Genomic DNA, 17,295 nt, shown 5'->3' with positions numbered 1-17,295 from the left:
GACAGACATCACTTCAAATAAAAATTAACACCCAATTAACAACAAAATTTTATTAAACAAATGATAATGTGCTTAGTCCTGAACTTCTTCAAATAGCTCAGAAAAAAATTGTATATTTATCAAAATTATATATTATTATGCCCATATACCAATAATAAAGAGAATTCATTGAACAGTTCCATAGGAAGTCCATTTTTACTTTATTTGTATATAGTAAACATCTGTAATGCAAGGAAGAAACTGAGATTTATTGAGTACCTGTTATGTGCCAGATTTCATTACAGATTTGTCTGTGCACATTACCTTGAAAGTGAGGATTTAAGATATGAGATGTGGAAGAGAAGGCAGAGCAAGATCATGGAATAGAACCCTCCGGTGATCATCCCTCCATAGGGACACTGAAGTGAACAATTATCCATGCAAGAAAATACCTTCACAAGAGCTAAAAGAATGAGGTAAAAGATCACAGTAACTGGTTGGCATAATAACAAGAAAAGACACATTGAAGAGGGTAGGAATGACAGTTTTGCATTGCCTACACCATCCCTTCCCCAATCTGAAGCAGTGCACATAGAGAGTGAATTTGTCTTTTAGGAGAGGGAGAAAGAAGTGTGCATGGGACTTTGCCTGAGAAACATGTACCAGCCCCACTACCATAAAACAAAGCAACAGCTGAACCCCGTGATCCCTGATTCCAGCTGGTGCCCACAGACTTCTAGACCTGCCCCAGCTCAGAAGGCAATTCGCCACCCCAGCGGGATGGAGCCAAGCCTTGGCCAGCTTCACCACTGGCTGACGAAGGAAGCTTTAGGCCATGAATAAATATCAGCAGCAATCAGGTAATAGTGACTGTGGGTGTTAGGTGAGCAAACCCTAACCATTACTGTGCTGGTCTATGAGACCATGGGATTCAGGTGTGAGCCAGTAAGCTGCCAGTTGCAGTGGCCATGAAAGTGCACACACACCTCTCCTGCAACTTCAGACAGTGCAGTGTAGACAGCGACTCCTTCTGCTAGAGGAAGAAAAAGGAAGTGAGCAAGAGACTTTGGGCTTGGAAACCCACAGGACTGTCTCTGATATTCCCCAAGTCCATCAGGGTTGGATACATAGGAATCTTCAAGAGAGCCACAGCATAATTGAGCTTAAGGTGCTATCTAGTGCTGAAATGGCAGCAGTGACCACAGTCTTAACTCATCAGCCAGTACTCTTGGAATTTCCGTAAAGTCCTCTGAAGAAGGACCAGTACAAACAAGGCCAGACTGTGAAGACTAGAAAAAATACTTAATTCTTTAATGCCCAGATATAGCCATAAGCATTAATAACATTCAGGAAAATATGATCCCATCAAGTATAATAAATAAGGCACCAGTAACCAAACCTGGAGAAAGATGTGTGAACTCTTACACAGAAAATGCCAAAATAGATGTTTTGAGGAAGCTCAAATAACATCAAGAAAACACAGAGAAACAATTCAGAAAATTAGAGATACTTAACAAAGAGATTGAAATAATTTTAAAAATCAAGCAGAATTCCTGGAGCAATAACAGATAAACTGAAAAATGTATTAGAGGGTCTGAAAAGCAGAGGTGATCAAACAAAAGGAAGAATTCATGAGCTCAAACACAGGCTATTTGAAAATACATCAAGAAGAAAAAAGAAAAAAGGAATTTAAAAGAACAAAGAACACTTATTGGATCAATGAGATAGCATCAAAAAGAAAATGTAAGAGTCATTGACCTTCAAAGGGAGTAGAGGAAGAGAAAGGGGGTAGAAAGGTTATTCAAATAAATAATAATGGAAAATTGTCCAAACCTAAATATAAATATCCAGTTATAAGAAGGTCAAAGATCACCAAGAAGAGTCAACCCAAATAAAACTACCTCAAGGCATAAATATAATAATCAAACTCTCATAGGTCAAGGACAAGAGAGACTCCTAAAAGCAGTAAGAGAAAAGAAGCAAATAACATATGAAGGAGTGTCAATACATCTGGCAGCAGAATTCTCTATGGAAACCTTAAAGACCAGGAAGGAGTGGAATGACATATTCCAAGTCCTGAAGGAAAAAACTTTCAACCAAGAATATTGTACCCAGGAAAACTATCCTTAAAAATGAAGGAGTGATTCAAAACTCTTAGACCAACAAAAGTGGAGGGAATTCATCACCACCAAACCATAAGAAATGCTAAAAGAAGTTTTTCAATCTGACAGAAAAGGATGCTAATGTGCAACAAGAAAACATGTGAAGGTATAAAAGTAAACAAATTTGGAACACTCTAACACTGTAACTATGGGGTGTAAAACTTTCATATCTTTGGTATAAAGATTAAAAGCCAAAGATATTGAAAAACAATAACAATTTTTAAGAGATAGGTAATATAAAAATATGTAAATTTAGAGATCAAAAACTCAAAATTGGGGAGAAGGGAGTTAAAGGGTAGAGTTTTTAGGTTGTGTTTGTTTCATTCTTTGTGATCAAAAAATGGGTATTATCAAAAAGACAAAAAAATTACACACTATAAAAGATGGAGATAAAGGCAATATCTTGAACATTCTTAGCAAAAATGTAAATTACACAACCATTATGAAAAACAATATGAACCTTCCTCAAAAACCTAAAAATAGGACTACTATATGATCCAGCAATCCACTACTGGGTTTATAGCTATAAAAAATAAATCAGAATATCACAGAGATATCTGCACTCCCATGTTTATTGCAGCACTATTCACAATAGCCAATACATGAAATTAATATAAATGCCCATCTACAAATAAACTAATTTTTAAAATGTGGTATATATGTAAATGGAATATTATTCCACCATAAAAAGGAATGGAATCCTATCATTTCTGACAACATAAATGGAGCAGGAGGACATTCTGTTAAGTGAAATAAGCCAGACCGCAGAAACAAACACCACATGATTACACTCATGTGTGAAATTTTTAAAAAGTTGATTTCATAGAAATAGAGAGTAGAATAGTGGTTACCAGAGGCTGGTGAGGGGAAGAGAGAGAGGAAGACTGGGAGAGGTTGGTTAATGTGTACAAAGTTAGCTAAACAGGAAGAGTAAGTGCGGGTATTTTATTACACAGCAGGGTGACTATATCAAATGACAATGTAGTGCATATTTCAAGATAGCTAGAAGAGCAGATTTTGAATGTTATTGCCACACTGAAATGATAAATGTTTAAAGTGATGGATATCGGAATTACCCTAATTTCATCATTATACAATATATGCAAATGTTGGAACATTACACTGTGCCCCCATATACACGTAAAAATTTTGGTCAATTATAAATTTTTTAAATGTATGAATAAGAAAGACACAAGTTGTCACTTTTAAAAACTATATATAAATTAAATTATCAAAATGATATATCAGGAATAGGAGGGGGCTTCAAAATGGCTGACCAAGGGAGACTGGCACTTTTCTCATGCACAAAAAAGACCAAAAGAACAAGTAGATAACCAGACATTAAATAGAGGTTCTAAGAGAGAACACTGGAATTCATTGGAAAAGTGACAAAAAAACTTCTGAGGCATAGAAAGAGAGAGGAGCAAAGAAGCCAGCCTGGCCATAATAAGTTCAAATCCAGAAGCAACTCCTCATCGCAAGAGAAGGTAAACAAGATGCCCAGCCACCCACATTCCCATTGTGGACGGCTGCAGTCCTAGTGATGGGACAGTCCCTCAGCCCACAAAGGCTCTGAGATTAGTGTAGGCAGGTGCCTGGAGTCCACAAGTTGGTATTGTTTCACAGAGGGTGTTTGTGCTGGGTCCCAAACACCCCATCCCCCACCCACCAAGACGCAAGCTGACACAGCACTACACCATTTTGAGAGCCCAGCCCCACCAAACCACCTGATTCAGGTTCGATCCTGAACTGAATCCCAACAGTTCCAGCATCTCCACATCCCTATCATCCCACTGACATACCCACACATCCACCCAGAGGGCTGCAGTGTCACAAAACAGGATTGACCCAGGAATGTAGTTGTGTCTCCAGCACTCTAGCTGATTCTGCATCTACAGCCCAGGAAATGAGTGGTGCAGTGCACCAAAAAGGCTACCTCAAGGATGAAGGGAACCAAACAAATTCTACCCAGAGCTTGAAAGTTTCCTGCCCAGGGCTGCTGCAACTGACGACAAGCTAGAACCCTCCAATGTCAAGGTCACTGTGTATCTGCATCTACCTTCAGAGGGACTTGGGACTGGCCTGATAACATGCTGTTCTGGGGCCTGAGGACAAGCTTGCCCCACCTGCTGACTTCAGTGCCCATGCACGCCATCTGGAGACCTGAGAACAGGTCCATTCTACCAACTGCCACCACTGCTGGCACCTGAGCATGTCACCTGGATACATCTATAAATACATCTATAGGGAAAAGTATTTCCCCATTAAAGTCAATTCATAAAATTGTAAGAAGCAACTGATACACGAGATGTGCCGATATTAATGTAAAGACATGAAAAAAGAAAGAAAAAATATACCTCTAAAGGAATACAAAAATTATGCAGTAACAGAGCCAAAACAAAAAGAAATCTATGAAATGTCTGAAAAATAATTCAAAATAATGATAATAAAGAAACTTAGTGAGACAAAACAGAGCACAGATAAATAATACAAAGAAATCAGGAAAACAATTCATAATTTCAATGAGAAATTTAACAAAGAGATAGATATCATAAGGAAGAACTAAACAGAGATCTTGAAATTGATTATTTCAATAAATAAAATTAAAAATACAAAAGAAAGTTTCCACAATAGACCAGATTAATCATAAGAAAGAATTTCTGAACTTGAAGATAGAGCTTTTTAAATAACCTGATCAGACAAATTATATACATATATGACAGAAAGCCTACATGACATATGAAACACCATACAGGAACCAAATATTCAAATTTTGGGACTAGAAGAAGAAGAGATGTAAAGGCACAGAAGACTTATGTAAGGAATAATAGCTGAAACTCTCCAAAGTTTTGCAAGACATATAGACGTCAAGATACAGGTAACAAAAGATCTCGAAATATATTCAACCAAAAAGGTCTTGTTCAAAGCACATATATAGTCAAACTATCAAAAGTAGAAAACAAAGAGAGAATTCTAAAAACAGAAAGAGAAAAATGTCAAGTCACATATAAAAGAATACCCATGAGAATAACAGCAGATTTCTCAGCAGAAACCTTATAGGCCAGGAGAGAATGAAAGTACATATTGAAAGTACTGCAAGAAAACAACTATCAGCCAAGAATACTATATGCAGCAAAGCTATCCTTCAAAAATGAAGGAGAAATAAAATGTCTTTTCCAGACAAGAAAAAAAAACGAGGAATTTGTCACCACTAGTCTAGTCCTATAAGAAATGCTTAAGAGAATCCTAAACCAGGAAGTAAAAGGAGAATAGCTACCATCATGAAAACACATACAAGTATACAACTCACTGATGGAACAGATGAGAAGAGAAAAGGAGAAGAGAAAAAAAATAAAATGTTAAATGTTCTCACGACCCAAATTATCTAATGTAAAGGTATATAATAAAAGAGGAAGAAAGGCTGAGAGCAGCGGCTCATGCCTGTAATCCCAGCACTTTGGAATGCTGAGGTGGGTGGATCACCTGAGGTCAGGAGTTCGAGACCAGCATGGCCAACATGGTGAAACCCCATCTCCACTAAAAATACAAAAATTAGCCAGGCATGGTGGTGCACACCTTTAGTCCCAGCTACTTGGGGTGCTGAGGCAGGAGAATCATTTGAACTCAGGAGGTAGAGGTTTCAGTGAGCCAAGATCACACCACTTTACTCCAGCCTGAGTGACAAAGTGAGACCCTGCCTAAAAAAAAAAAGAAGAATGAAAGAAAGAATATATCAAACAATCACAAAACATTGACAAATGACAGGAGTAAGTCCTAATCTATCAATAATAATCTAAAATATAAATGGCTTAAATTCCTAAATTGAAAAATATAGATTGGCTGAAAGGATTTAAAAATATATATGCTGCCTACAAAACTTCACTTACATTGTAAAGACATGTAGATCAAAAGTGAAGGAAAAGGAAAAAAAAAACATTCTGGGCAAACAGAAACCAAAAGCATGAAAGGGTAGCTACACTCACTATTTATGTCAGAAAAAAAATAGATTATAGGACAAAACACATAAAAAGAAAAAAGTCTCCAATGATAAAGAGAACAATTCAGCAAGAGTATATAAAAATTATAAATATATATGCACCAAACACTGGAACACCCAGATATATAAAACAAACATTATTAGAACTAAACAGAGAAATGGACCCCAATACAATAATAGTTGTTGACTTCAACACTCCACTTGAAGCACTGGACAGATCATCTAGACAGAAAATCAACAAAGACATCAGACAAGCAAATGCTGAGGGCATTAGTTACTATCAGATGTGCCTTACAAGAGCTCCTGAGAGAAGCACTAAATGTGGAAAGAAAAGACCATTACCAGCCACTACAAAAACACACTGAAATATACAGAGCAGTGACACTATAAAGCAACCACACAAAAAACAAGTCTGCAAAATAACCAGCTAACAACACGATGGTAGGATCAAATTCACACATATAAAAACTGACCTTTAATGTAAACAGGCTACATGTCCCAATTAAAAGACATGGAGTGATAAGCTAGAAAAAGAAATAAGACCCAATGATATGCTATCTTCAAGAAAACCATCTCACATACAATGACATCCATAGGCTCAAAATAAAAGAATGGAGAAAAATCGACCAAGCAAATGGAGAACAGAAAAAAGCAGGTGTTGCAGTCCTAATTTCAGACAAAACAGACTTTGAACGGACAAAGATAAAAAAAGACAAAGAAGGGCATTACATAATGGTAAAGGTTAGAAATGACAAAGGGGATGTTACACTGACCCCACAGAAATTCTAATAACCATCACAGACTACCACAAACACCTCTAGGCACACAAGCTAGGAAATCTAGAAGAAATGAATAAATTCTGGAACACATACAATCTCCTAAGACTGAACTAGCAAGAAATTAACTACCTGAAAAGACCAATAACAAGTTCTGGAATTGAATCAATAATAAATAGCCAACTAACCGAAAGAGAAAACCCAAGACCAGATGGAGTCACAGCCAAATTCTACCAGATGGAAAAAGAAGACCTGCTACCATTCCTGCTGAAACTCCTTCTTTACATCATATACATAAATCAAGTCAAGATTGATTAAAGACTTAAATGTAAAGCCCAACATGTAAAAACCTTGGAAGACAACCTAGGCAATAATCATTCTGTACATAGGAACTGGCAAACATTTCATGATGAAGACTCCAAAATCGATTACAACAAAAATAAAAATTGACAAATGGGATCTGATTAAACTAAAGAGCTTCTACACGGCAAAAGAAACAATCAACAGAGTAAACAAACAGCTTACAGAACAGGAGAAAATATTTTCAAACTATGTATCTGACCAAGGTCTAATATCCAGTATCTATAAGGAACCTAAACAAATTTACAAGAAAAAAAACAAACAACCCTATCAAAAAGTGGGAAAAGGACATGAATAGGCACTTTTTAAAAGAAGACATACATGCAGCCAACAAGCATATGAAAAAAAAGCTCAATACCACTGATTATTCGAGAAATGCACATCAAAACTACAATGAGATACCATCTCATACCAATCCGAATGCTTATTAAAAAGTCAAAAAAAAAACAAATGCTGGTGAGGTTGTGGAGAAAAAGGAACACTTATACACTGTTGGTGGGAGTGTAAATTAGGTCAACCATTGTAGAAAACACTGGTGATTCCTCAAAAAGCTAAAAATAGAACTACCATTCAATCCTGCAATGTGATTACTAGGTATATACCCAAACGAATATAAATCGTTCTATCATAAAGACTCATGCACGTATAATGTTCATTGCAGCACTATTCACAAAGGCAAAGACATGAAGTCAACCTAAATGCTCATCATTGGTATACCAGATAAAGACAATGCGGCACATACACACCATGGAATACTATGCAACCATAAAAAGAATGATATCATGTTTTTTGCAGGACAATGGATGGAGCTAGAGGACACTATCTTTAGCAAACTAACACAGGAAGAGAAAACTAAATACCACATATCTTGGAGCTAAAGGATGAGAACACATAGACACATACAGAGGAACAACAGACACTGAGTCCTACTTGAGGGTGGAAGGTGGGAGGAGGGAGAGGATCAGAAAAAAACAACTATTGGGTGCCAGGATTAGTACATGGGTGACAAAATAATCTGTACAACAAACCCCCATGACTCAAGTTTACCTATATAACAAACCTGCACAGGTACAACTGAACCTAAAATTAAAGTTTAAACACACACACACAAATAATCCCACTTAAAAGTGGGCAAAGGATTTGAATAGACATTTCTCAAAGGAAGACATACAAATTGCCAACCTGCTGTCTTTTCTGACATGAAAAAATATTCAGCATCAGTAATCACTGGAAATTTTTAAATCAAAACCACCATGAGATATGATCTCACCCCAGTTAGAATGGCTATTATCAAGCAACATACAAACTAACAAATACTGGCAATGATGTTAAGAAAAGGCAACTCATACGCTGTTAGTGGGAATGTAAATTCATACAGCCTTGATAGGAAGTATTGTGGAGGTTTCTCAAAACACTAGGACTAGAACTACAATACAAACCAGCAATCTTTGTACTTGGTATTTATCCAAAGTAAAGGAAATCAGTATATTAGAAAGATACCTGAACCTTCATGTTTATTGCAGCACTATTCACAATAGACAAAACATGGAATAAACCTAAGTGTGAATCAATGGATGAATGGGTAAAGAAAATGTGGTATACATCACAATGGAATACTATTCAGCCATAGAAAATAATCAGGTTTTTTCATTTGTAACAACATGAATGGAACAGGAGGTCATTAGGTTAAGTGGAAAAAGTCAGGCACAGAAAGGCAAATATCACAATTCTCAATCATGTGCAGGACTTTAAAAGTTTAATTCATAAAGATATAGAGTAGGCACTTTGGGAGGCCGAGGCAGGTGGAACACGAGGTCAGGAGATTGAGACCATCCCAGCTAACATGGTGAAACCCCATCTCTACTAAAAATACAAAAACAAAATTAGCCGGGTGTGGTGGCAGGCGCCTATAGTCCTAGCTACTCGGGAGGCTGAGGCAGGAGAATCCCGTGCACCTGGGAGGTGGAGCTTGCAGTGAGCCAAGATTGCAACACTGCACTCCAGCCTGGGCAACAGAGTGAGACTCCATCTCAAAAAAAAAAAAAAAAGAGAGAGAGAGTAGAATGATACTTTCCAGAGACTGGGAAGAGTGGGTAGGGGAATGAAGAGAGGTTAGTTAATAAGTAGACACAGTTAGATAGAATAAGTTCTAGTGTTCAATAGCAAAGTAGGGTAACTGTAATTAATGGTAACTTATTGTATATTTCAAAATAGCTAGAAGAGGAGATTTGATGTTTTCAACACAAAGAAATGATAAATGTTTGAGAGGATGGATATTCTAACTACCCTGATTTGATCATTACACAGGTATACAGATATGAAAATATCACATGTACCCAATAAATATGTATAATTATTATGTATCAGTAGAATTTTTTCAACAATAAAAATACATTTAGACATAGTTTTACCCAAAAAAAAGATATCATGGAAGGAGTGCTTAAGTATAAAAATGAATTTACTACAAATACATGTTACTAATATTTTCTTGCTACTTAGTTTAAGTGAATGCCAATATATTAAGTCTTCTATATGAAGGAAGTGTAGACGATAGAATGAAACAAGGCTTTGAAATTAGATAAACTTGTTGACTAATACCAACCCTATGACTTATGAGGACATAGTTAGGCAAAGTGATTAAATTATCTAAGTCTTAGTAGTTTCATCTGCATAATAGGGATAATGCCTGTCTACCTCATAGATAGGTGAGGCTGTGAGAATTAAGTATAATTAAATAAGTGAAGTATCTAATTCAATTATCTGACTTTTAATAGGTACCCAATAAATCACTGCTGGTATTACTGACACCTGCTAAAGCGTGCCTATTAATTAACTGTGTATCAAGTAAAAGTAGATCACTTTGGCTACTTATACTCCAATGCTTTCTAATAAACACATTAAATTGAAATATGTAGGGGCGGAACAAGATGGCCGAATAGGAACAGCTCCAGTCTCCAGCTCCCAGCGCGAGCAACACAGAAGACAGGTGATTTCTGCATTTTCAACTGAGGTACCAGGTTCATCTCACTAGGGATTGTCAGACAATCGGTGCTGGTCAGCTGCTGCAGCCCGACCAGCGAGAGCTGAAGCAGGGCGAGGCATCGCCTCACCTGGGAAGCACAAGGGGAAAGGGAATCCTTTTTCCTAACCAGGGGAACTGAGACACACAACACCTGGAAAATCGGGTAACTCCCACCCCAATACTGTGCTTTACCAAGGGTCTTAGCAAACGGGCACACCAGGAGACTATATCCCACACCTGGCTGGGAGGGTCCCACGCCCAGGGAGCCTCCCTCACTGCTAGCACAGCAGGCAGCAGCAAGGCTGGGGGAGTGGCGCCTGCCATTGCTGAGGCTTAAGTAGGTAAACAAAGCCGCTGGGAAGCTCGAACTGGGTGGAGCTCACAGCAGCTCAAGGAGGCCTGCCAGTCTCTGTAGACTCCACCTCTGGGGACAGGGCACAGCTAAACAACAACAACAACAACAAAAGCAGCAGAAACCTCTGTAGACGCAAATGACTCTGACAGCTTTGAAGAGAGCAGTGGATCTCCCAATATGGAGGTTGAGATCTGAGAACAGACAGACTGCCTGCTCAAGTGGGTCCCTGACCCCTGAGTAGCCTAACTGGGAGACATCCCCCACTATACCCCACACCTCACAGAGTGGAGTACACCCTTGAGAGGAAGCTTCCAAAGCAAGAATCAGACAGGTACACTCGTTGTTCAGCAATATTCTATCTTCTGCAGCCTCTGCTGCTGATACCCAGGCAAACAGGGTCTGGAGTGGACCTCAAGCAATCTCCAACAGACCTACAGCTGAGGGTCCTGACTGTTAGAAGGAAAACTAACAAACAGGAAGGACACCCACACCAAAACCCCATCAGCACATCATCATCATCAAAGACCAGAGGCAGATAAAACCACAAAGATGGGGAAAAAGCAGGGCAGAAAAACGAAATTCAAAAAATAAGAGCGCATCTCCCCCTGCAAAGGAACGCAGCTCATCACCAGCAACGGATCGAAGCTGGACGGAGACTGACTGACAAGATGAGAGAAGAAGGCTTCAGTACATCAAACTTCTCAGAGCTAAAGGAGGAATTACGTACCCAGCACAAAGAAACTAAAAATCTTGAAAAAAGAGTGGAAGAATTGATAACTAGAATAATTAATGCAGAGAAGGCCATAAACGAACTGACAGAGATGAAAACCGTGACACGAGAAATACATGACAAATGCACAAGCTTCAGTAACCAACTCGATCAACTGGAAGAAAGAGTATCAGCGAGTCAGTATCAAATGCATGAAATGAAGCGAGAAGAGAAACCAAAAGAAAAAAGAAGAAAAAGAAATGAACAAAGCCTGCAAGAAGTATGGGATTATGTGAAAAGACCAAATCTACGTCTGATTGGGGTGCCTGAAAGTGAGAGGGAAAATGGAACAAAGTTGGAAAACACTCTTCAGGATATCATCCAGGAGAACTTCCCCAACCTAGTAGGGCAGGGCAACACTCAAATTCAGGAAATACAGAGAACACCACAAAGATACTCCTCAAGAAGAGCAACTGCAAGACACATAATTGCCAGATTCATCAAAGTTGAAATGAAGGAAAAAATCTTAAGGGCAGCCAGAGAGAAAGGTCGGGTTGCCCACAAAGGGAAGCCCATCAGACTAACAGCAGATCTCTCGGCAGAAACTCTACAAGCCAGAAGAGAGTGGGGGTCAATATTCAACATTCTTAAAGAAAAGAATTTTAAACCCAGAATTTCATATCCAGCCAAACTAAGTTTCATAAGTGAAGGAGAAATGAAATACTTTACAGATAAGCAAATGCTTAGAGATTTTGTCACCACCAGCCTTGCCTTACAAGAGACCCTGAAGGAAGCACTAAACATGGAAAGGAACAACTGGTACCACCCATTGCAAAAACATGTCAAAATGTAAAGACCATTGAGGCTAGGAAGAAACTGCATCAACTAACGAGCAAAATAACCAGTTAATATCATAATGGCAGGATCAAGTTCACACATAACAATATTAACCTTAAATGTAAATGGACTAAATGCTCCAATTAAAAGACACAGACTGGCAAACTGGATAAAGAGCCAAAACCCATCAGTTTGCTGTATTCACGAGACCCATCTCACATGCAGAGACATACTTAGGCTCAAAATAAAGGGATGGAGGAAGATCTACCAAGCAAATGGAGAACAAAAAAAAGCAGGGGTTGCAATCCTAGTCTCTGATAAAACAGACTTTAAACCATCAAAGATCAAAAGAGACAAAGAAGGCCATTACATAATGGTAAAGGGATCAATTCATCAGGAAGAGCTAACTATCCTAAATATATATGCACCCAATATAGGAGCACCCAGATTCATAAAGCAAGTCCTTAGAGACTTACAAAGAGACTTAGACTCCCATACAATAATAATGCGAGACTTTAATACCCCACTGTCAACATTAGACAGATCAACGAGACAGAAAGTTAACAAGGATATCCAGGAATTGAACTCAACTCTGCAGCAAGCAGACCTAATAGACATCTACAGAACTCTCCACCCCAAATCAACAGAATATACATTCTTCTCAGCACCACATCACACTTATTCCAAAATTGACCACATCATTGGAAGTAAAGCACTCCTCAGCAAATGTACAAGAACAGAAATTATAACAAACTGTCTCTCAGACCACAGTGCAATCAAACTAGAACTCAGGACTAAGAAACTCAGTCAAAACCGCTCAACTACATGGAAACTGAATAACCTGCTCCTGAATGACTACTGGGTACATAACAAAATGAAGGCAGAAATAAAGATGATCTTTGAAACCAATGAGAACAAAGATACAACATACCAGAATCTCTGGGACACATTTAAAGCAGTGTGTAGAGGGAAATTTATAGCATTAAATGCCCACAAGAGAAAGCAGGAAAGATCTAAAATTGACATCCTAACATCACAATTAAAAGAACTAGAGAAGCAAGAGCAAACACATTCCAAAGCTAGCAGAAGGCAAGAAATAACTAAGATCAGAGCAGAACTGAAGGAGATCGAGACACAAAAAACCCTCCAAAAAATCAATGAATCCAGGAGTTGGCTTTTTGAAAAGATCAACAAAATTGATAGACCGCTAGCAAGACTAATAAAGAAGAAAAGAGAGAAGAATCAAATAGATGCAATAAAAAATGATAAAGGAGATATCACCACCGACCCCACAGAAATACAAACTACCATCAGAGAATACTATAAACACCTCTATGCAAATAAACTAGAAAACCTAGAAGAAATGGATAAATTCCTGGACACTTACACTCTCCCAAGACTAAACCAGGAAGAAGCTGAATCCCTGAATAGACCAATAGCAGGCTCTGAAATTGAGGCTATAATTAATAGCCTACCAACCAAAAAAAGTTCAGGACCAGATGGATTCACAGCTGAATTCTACCAGAGGTACAAGGAGGAGCTGGTACCATTCCTTCTGAAACTCTTCCAATCAATAGAAAAAGAGAGAATCCTCCCTAACTCATTTTATGAGGCCAACATCATCCTGATACCAAAGCCTGGCAGAGACACAACAAAAAAAGAGAATTTTAGACCAATATCCCTGATGAACATCGATGCAAAAATCCTCAATAAAATACTGGCAAACCGGATCCAGCAGCACATCAAGAAGCTTGTCCACCATGATCAAGTGGGCTTCATCCCTGGGATGCAAGGCTGGTTCAATATACACAAATCAATAAACATAATCCAGCATATAAACAGAACCAAAGACAAAAACCACATGGTTATCTCAATAGATGCAGAAAAGGCCTTTGACAAAATTCAACAGCCCTTCATGCTAAAAACTCTCAATAAATTCGGTATTGATGGAACGTACCTCAAAATAATAAGAGCTATTTATGACAAACCCACAGCCAATATCATACTAAATGGGCAAAAATGGAAAAATTCCCTTTGAAAACTGGCACAAGACAGGGATGCCCTCTCTCACCACTCCTATTCAACATAGTGTTGGAAGTTCTGGCTAGGGCAATCTAGCAAGAGAAAGAAATAAAGGGTATCCAGTTAGGAAAAGAAGAAGTCAAATTGTCCCTGTTTGCAGATGACATGATTGTATATTTAGAAAACCCCATTGTCTCAGCCCAAAATCTCCTTAAGCTGATAAGCAACTTCAGCAAAGTCTCAGGATACAAAATCAGTGTGCAAAAATCACAAGCATTCTTATACACCAGTAACAGACGAACAGAGAGCCAAATCATGAATGAACTTCCATTCACAATTGCTTCAAAGACAATAAAATACCTAGGAATCCAACTTACAAGGGATGTAAAGGACCTCTTCAAGGAGAACTACAAACCACTGCTCAGTGAAATAAAAGAGGACACAAACAAATGGAAGAACATACCATGTTCATGGATAGGAAGAATCAATATTGTGAAAATGACCATACTGCCCAAGGTAATTTATAGATTCAATGCCATCCCCATCAAGCTACCAATGACTTTCTTCACAGAATTGGAAAAAACTGCTTTAAAGTTCATATGGAACCAAAAAGGAGCCTGCATTGCCAAGACAATCCTAAGTCAAAAGAACAAAGCTGGAGGCATCATGCTACCTGACTTCAAACTATACTACAAGGCTACAGTAACCAAAACAGCATGGTACTGGTACCAAAACAGAGATATAGACCAATGGAACAGAACAGAGCCCTAAGAAATAATACCACACATCTACAGCCATCTAATGTTTGACAAACCTCACAAAAACAAGAAATGGGGAAAGGATTCCCTATTTAATAAATGGTCCTGGGAAAATTGGCTACCCATAAGTAGAAAGCTGAAACTCGATCCTTTCCTTACTCCTTATAAGAAAATTAATTCAAGCTGGATTAGAGACTTAAATGTTAGACCTAATACCATAAAAACCCTAGAAGAAAACCTAGGTAATACCATTCAGGACATAGGCATGGGCAAGGACTTCATGTCTAAAACACCAAAAGCAATGGCAACAAAAGCCAAAATTGACAAATGGGATCTAATTAAACTAAAGAGTTTCTGCACAGCAAAAGAAACTACCATTAGAGTGAACAGGCAACCTACAGAATGGGAGAAAATTTTTGCAATCTACTCATCTGACAAAGGGCTAATATCCAGAACCTACAAAGAACTCAAACAAATTTACAAGAAAAAAACAAACAACTCCAACAAAAAGTGGGCAAAGGATATGAACAGATATTTCTCAAAAGAAGACATTCATACAGCCAACAGAGACATGAAAAAATGCTCATCATCACTGGCCATCAGAGAAATGCAAATCAAAACCACGATGAGATACCATCTCACACCAGTTAGAATGGCAATCATTAAAAAGTCAGGAAACAACAGGTGCTGGAGAGGATGTGGAGAAATAGGAACACTTTTACAGTATTGGTGGGATTGTAAACTAGTTCAACCATTATGGAAAACAGTATGGCAATTCCTCAAGGATCTAGAACTAGAAGTACCATATGACCCAGCCATCCCATTACTGGGGATATACCCAAAGGATTATGAATCATGCTGCTATAAAGACACATGCACACGTATGTTTATTGTGGCACTATTCACAATAGCAAAGACTTGGAATCAACCCAAATGTCCATCAGTGACGGACTGGATTAAGAAAATGTGGCACATATACACCATGGAATACTATGCAGCCATAAAAAAGGATGAGTTTGTGTCCTTTGTAGGGACATGGATGCAGCTGGAAACCATCATTCTCAGCAAACTATCACAAGAACAGAAAACCAAACACCGCATGTTCTCACTCATAGGTGGGAACTGAACAATGAGATCACTTGGACTCGGTAAGGGGAACATCATACACCAGGGCCTATCATAGTGGGTAGTGGGGAGGGATTGCACTGGGAGTTATACCTGATGTAAATGACGAGTTCATGGGTGCTGACGAGTTGATGGGTGCAGCACACCAACATGGTACAAGTATACATATGTAACAAACCTGTACGTTATGCACATGTACCCTAGAACTTAAAGTATAATAATAATTTTTTTAAAATTTTTAAAAATAATAAAAAAATAAAAATTGGGAAAAAAATGAATTATGTAATTAATTACGTGTTTTCTTTGAGAATTAACATAGAATAATGTGTGAGATATACTGTGGATATGCAAAAGAGTTATACATGTGTGCTATTATTAGATTTTGTAAAAATTAATATAATACTCTACTCATACACAAGAGATTTGTAGGAAATCGGAGATTATATGTGAAAGCATTTTAAACATAAAATACCACATGAACTTAAAGGTTTACTAATACAGGATCAAAACCCAAGTCTGCCACAAACTAGCCATCTGACCACGAGTAATTATCCTTTTTATAACTTAGCTTCTCATCTGTAAAAATGGGAATAATAGGAACTGTCCTGTAGAGATATTGTGAGAATCAATAAGTTAATATATGTAAAGTGCTTGGAATGGTCTCTAGAACATAGTAAGTACAATGTAAATATTTGTTCATCTTATTATCATTAATCATAGGCTCTGGGTGACCTACACAAAACATATTGTCCTAGCATACTTGAAAATAGCTGGCCATATGAACAATGAGCCCAAAATAATTATTCTCATATTGTTGTGATAGATGAATGGATAGATAGATAGATGATAGACAGAGAGATAGATAGATAGATAGATACATAGATACATAGATAGATACATAGATAGATTCCATTTATCAATCTATATGGACATATGCATATCAATTATATATATACATATATGGATATGTGTGAGTATGTGTGTTTGGGTGTGTATATATACATATATACACACATTCCTTTTAGAGCTAATTTTTAATATAATTGCATGTGTGTATATATATATGAAATATGTTGAGTTTGAGCTATATTTATGGGTATATATGTTGAGTTTGGGTTATCTTTAGAACATAAAAATTAACCCTTAAGAGGTGCTTAGGAGTACCCATAAAAATAATACGTTTTCAAAATTTA

General features: G+C 37.8%; 1 protein-coding gene across 2 annotated transcripts in view; it reads right to left on the bottom strand.

Moving 5' to 3' along the window:
* Positions 1-17,295, bottom strand: part of ADAM32 (ADAM metallopeptidase domain 32) — a 164,252-nt gene that overhangs the window by 70,461 nt on the left and 76,496 nt on the right. The gene's annotated exons all lie outside the window — the stretch shown is intronic.

This window comes from Papio anubis, chromosome 8, assembly GCF_008728515.1.
Source record: "Papio anubis isolate 15944 chromosome 8, Panubis1.0, whole genome shotgun sequence".
Taxonomy (NCBI): Eukaryota; Metazoa; Chordata; class Mammalia; order Primates; family Cercopithecidae; genus Papio; species Papio anubis.
Note: the sequence above shows the minus strand (reverse complement) of the source record. Positions and strands in the feature narration are given on the sequence as shown.